Source organism: Trichechus manatus, unplaced genomic scaffold (genome assembly GCF_000243295.1).
Source record: "Trichechus manatus latirostris isolate Lorelei unplaced genomic scaffold, TriManLat1.0 scaffold00283, whole genome shotgun sequence".
NCBI lineage: Eukaryota > Metazoa > Chordata > Mammalia > Sirenia > Trichechidae > Trichechus > Trichechus manatus.
In genome coordinates, this window is record NW_004444219.1 from 1,622,042 (window position 1) to 1,627,691 (window position 5,650).

The window sequence follows — 5,650 nt, forward strand, 5'->3', positions numbered from 1 at the left end:
GTCACTTAGCCTTAATTTATTCATTTGTGAAGGGGATAAAGTTTGTATACTGACATCAAGAATTGTTATGGGTGTTCTCATTAGTATTTTACAAAGATTGGATTATCCCTCCACCCCCACGCCTGCCAAGAGAGGGCAGTACTGGTCATTCCTGCCTCTTCTCTCTGCCATCTTTTCCCTCACTCAAGCATACAAAAAGAAGAATAAATTACCCTAATTGGACATAGGGAGAGCCTATGTCACTGCATTAATAAGATGGAAGTGAGCCTGAGTTTATCTCTCTTCTGATCACTATACAGACATTTATCTCTTTGACGCCAGGTAGCAAACCAGACCTTCTAAAGGCCACCTGGAGGCCTGCCTGCCTACCCTCTTGTCTTTCTCCTTGACATGTTCCATCCTTGAAGAGATTACATTTCTGATGAAGCCCTATGGTTCCTTCATGTATAAGCATCATCTCTGTATGCCAACTTTTCTAGACAAAGGTCTCAAGGGCTAACTTTGAGAGGGAGAAGTCAAGAAAGGTCTCCTTTTCAATTAAACAATAGCCACAGTCTCCAATCCAACTGCACTAGAAATAATGCTGAGGCTGTAATTTTCTCTCATCTGGCCGTTTGCATTTATTTCTTCAATTGTCTAAGAACATAGAGGACTTAGGATTCCTAAATTTCCATCAATGAAGAGTATATGAAATTTATGTATAATCTGAGTTTAAAGGCAAGAATCTAGTCCCTAAACGGCTTGGTGAGAGCAGGTGGGACAATAATCCTAGAAATACAGGAAAGACAGAGGGACAGGAGAAGGAGACTTAATTACTTAAAATGAAAGGCAAGCTGCAGACCTTGAGCACCAGACAAAATGTGAAATCCCAGCTCCTGGAATTTAAGATGGAAAAAAAGAATGGAATTAACTGTAAGATGGAGATGTTGGTTGAGAGCCCTCTTGAAGGAGAGAAAACACAGGGCCCAGATCCTGAAGAAGCACTGCTCTTTTAGCTGGGGATGAGAGGACGGGAAACCAAGTGGGTCATAAGTAAAACTATACATTTGAGAAATAGGGAATTAATTATCATATTGTTCCAAATGGATCTCTATTTTATATCCCTCTTGCCCCATTAAAATCATCTAGAAGGATTTAACTCCATCCAGTAGCTTTATTCAAGTAGTATTATATACAGCTTATACAGCTCAGGGTTGCAATGCCACATATTTTCAGGGGTCATCCATAAGATGCAAACAGAGGAGTGCAGCCAGATACAGAGAAAGTGAGAAGGAGGGCTGGGTGAAGGGGGTGTGCGCTGTAAAGCACAAGGTGAGCTGCTACCTAGCAAACAGGGGTCCCTTTGAGTTGTGGTTTCTCAAGAAGAGCCAGAAATACAGGATCTGTGAGGTTTTTAATTATGGCATTAAAATTGTTTAATTATTATTGTTGTTAGATGCCATCGAGTCAGTTCCAACTCATAGCTACCCCATGTACAACAGGACAAAATGCTGCCGTGTCCTGTGCTGTTCTCACAATCGTTGCTATGTTTGAGCCTGTTGTTGCAGCCGCTGTGTCAATCCATCTCATTGAGGGTCTTCCTCTTTTTCACTCTCTACCAAGCATGATGTCTTTCTCTAGGGATTGGTCCCTCCTGATAACATGTCCAAAATAACCAAATCTATTCTTAGATAGATTTGGTAATATCAATGGCTCCAGAATAAAGCACTAAGTTTGTTATAGAGCTAAGAAACATTTTTTAATTCATGATTCACTAGTCAATTGGGATGGGGATCAAATATAACTTGATTTGATCTTTCCTTTCATATAGAATTTTAAGTAAATGAATTCACCAGCTTTTTAATTAAGAATGTACATATCACTCAATCAAGTAATTCAAATTATACTTTATATTATGATCAGTTATTAAGGTTGCAATAAAACAAAGAGGAGGTAGGAGTGAGAAAATGAGAATAGGAGGCAAGTTTGAAGATAGAGAGAAAAAAAAGCCAAGGAATGGTGCTGAAAGGAAATACATCAAGGAAGAAAGAAGTAATTCACACAGAGGGAAAAGCATAGGAGAGAAGATAAAGACGTTTTGAGGTGATATTAATTGAGAATTTCACTTTGCTATGCATTTCACTTATTTGCTCCTTAATTAATTGGCTAATTGATTAATTGAAGTAAACACAAATGTATTAAGCGTCTTCTGATGCCTGACATTAAGTGAAAGAGATGCAGCAGTCAACAAAACCAAGCCACTGGACTTACGGAGATTGCATCGTAGTGGGGAAACAGAAGATAAACAGATGAATAAATGAATATGCAATATGTCAGCTGGTAGTGAGTGTTAAAGAATATAAAATCCAGAGCAGGATAAGGAGGGCTCATCGTTAGAGGCTTGCTTCTTTGGGTAGGTTGTCAGGGAAGGCCTCTGATAAATTAACATTTAAGCTGAAGAGTTTAAGGAATTAAAAGAGCTATACATGAAGTTAACATTGTATACTCTGAACCACCTCCAGGAGGGCAGGGACTGGGTCTACCCCGTTCATCACCCCGACTTCCCACTGCTCAGCACATGCCTAGCACACAATAATGTACTCTGGGAGAAGTAATCAAAGCAGCCTTACATATTATTAGTCTCTGGAAAGCCAGAGCAGGGGACAAGCTACATCATAACAAAAGCTGGATGAACTCAAGGCCGTCTGTATGCTGGGAGATGGACTAGGGTTCTTGGGTTAAAAGCAGTAGAAGCTGACCTTGGGTAATTTGAACAACAACAAAAAAGAGTGCATCGATAGGATGGGTATGAGAGATGAAGCAGATATTGTTTGAGCCTGGTACCCCCTGTGGTGCTTGATCTGTCTGTTTGTAAGTCAGGACTTACTCCAGACCCTCAGGGAATCTATGGAAATGATGAAAAAACAGACTTTGGAAGGGCAAAATTCAGAGAAGCGCAGAGATTTAAGTAACAGGAGCTAATGGAGAGTCTCTTCAGGGTGCTACTTTCAGTGTGAATGGATGCCAGTCATTTTCAGTCTTTGTGTTCCTCTATTTAAGATAAAATTTTGGAGGAGAAAGAGTTTGATCACCCTTAAGTCAGGTATACTTCTCTTTGCAAAGATGGATCAGGAAATTTAATGAATGGCCCTACTAAATCTTTTTCAGTGGGGTTTGGATGTTACCCAAAGCTCAATCAAGGTGCTGTTACCAGAAATAAGAGGAATAGACTCTGGGCAAGCAAAATTGGAAAATCCCAAAAATTATAGCAGTGAAGAGATTGAACCCTGGAGACAATGTGTGTGGGCTGAGATCCCAGTGTTGCTATGTATTCATCAACCTTGTGACTTTGAGCAAAATATTTAACTGGTCTGTACCTCAGATTCCTCATCTATAAGTTAAAGAAAATATTAGAACATGTCTCATAAAAATGTTAATTTAATTCATTAAAAAGTCTACTTACAAAAGTATCTGATACTCTAAATACTCAAAAACTATTAGCTAATTTATATTATCTGAGTTTAAACGTCCTCATACATGATCCACTGTGTATATTGTTTTTGAAAATAATTTCCCCTGAGAAAATCACTAATATTTTCATTTTATCATATGACTGGTATTAAACATGTTATTCAACTTGATTCAGATTTGCTTGATCGAATTTCTCTGTCCCTTCTCTCTCTCTCTCATACACACACACACACACATACACACTCACATACACACCTACTCAGACACACAGAGTTGGATCTCATATGTTTCGCCCAAAGTATATTATTGGAAAATATGCTTATAAAATTGCCTTTGATGAAATCATTGTTGTGAAGATACAAACTTGCTCAAAGGCCAGAGATCAAAGCAAATGATAATCCCACAGTGTTTAACAGACGGGGAGGAGGCTGCTGAGTGAGGCTAGTTATTAGGAACTATTGTATAAATTGTTTTTATTCAACATCAAACAGAGGGAATAAACACCAAGTTAATAAAATTTTTACATGATACAAAATTGGGAAGCACTTCAAATGTTGGAAAAGCCTAAGAACTAATAGCAATGAAGCCATAAACGGGAAAATAAATGAGAAAGAAAATGAAATTCAACTGAGCAACAACAGAATAGCATGTTGAAATGAAATTAAATTGAGACAGTACACTCCTACATTCTAACACTTATTACAGCACACTTCGAAAAAATTGTTTAAGTAATCATTTCCACTGCTCAGTCAAAAGCACTATGAGACATTAACTCATTTGAATAACACTCATTTATGAAGCACCTAGTATGTACCAGGTAAAGTGTTAAGTCAGTGAGGTGTACCAATAAACAAATCCATGTCCTAGCTTTTCCAACTACCGATCCTTCTTCGTTTCCAGCTTTCCAATTCCAGTCACCAGTAATTATCAATGCATCCTGATTGCATGTTTGATCAATTTCAGACTGCAGAAGTTGGTAAAAATCTACAATTTCTTCATCTTTGGGCTTAGTGGTTAGTGCATAAGTTTGAATAATAGTCGTATTAGCTGGTCTTCCTTATAGGCATATGGATATTATCACTGACAGCTTTGTACTTCAGGATAGATCTTGAAATGTTCTTTTTGATCGATGAATGCAACACCATTCCTCTTCAATTTGTCATTCCTGGCATAGTAGATCATACCATTCTCTGATTCAAAGTGGCCAATACCAGTCCATTTAGGCTCACAAATGCCTAAGATATCAATCTTTATGCATTCCATTTCATTTTTGATGATTTGCACATTTTCCTAGATTGATACTTCATACATTCTACATTCCAATTATTGATGGATATTTGCAGTTTTTCTTCTCATTTTGAGTCATTCCACATCAGTAAATGAAGGTCCAGAAAGCTTGACTCCATTCACATCATTAAGGTTGGCTTTACTTTGAGCAGGCAGCTCTTCCCCAGCTGTCTTTTGAGCGCTTTCTAACCGGAGGGGCTCATCTTCCAGCACTGTATCAGGCAATGTTCTGCTGCTATTCATAAGGTTTTCACTGGCTAAGTTTTTTCAGAAGTAGGCCACCAGGTCCTTCTTCCTAGTCTGTCTAAGTCTGGAAGCTCTGCTGAAACCCGTCCACCATGGGTAACCCTGCTGGTATTAGAATACCAGTGGCACAGCTTCCAGGATCACAGCAACTCTCATCCCCCACAGTACAACAAACTGACAGTCGTTTGTGAGACCAATGACTTCATTGCAAATACCTTTTTTCAACGACATGAACAGTGACTATACACGTGGACTTCATTGGATGGAATACACAGGAATGACATCGACTACATCTGTGGAAAGAGACAATAGAAAAGCTCCATATCATCAGTCAGAATACAGCCAGGAGCTGACTGCGGAGCAGACCATCACTTGCTCGTAAGTAAGTTCAAGTTGAAGCTGAAGAAAATTAGAACAAGTCCACGAGAGCCAAAGTAGGACCTTCAGTATATCCCACCTGAATTTAGAGACCATATCAAGAATAGATTTGATGCACTGAACACTAATGACTGAAGACCAGACGAGCTGTGGAATGACATCAAGGAAATCATATATGAAGAAAGCTAGAGGTCGTTAAAAAGGCAGGAAAGAAAGGAAAGACCAAAATGGATGTCAGAAGAGACTCTGAAACTTACTCCTGAATGTGGAGTAGCTAAAGCGAATGGAA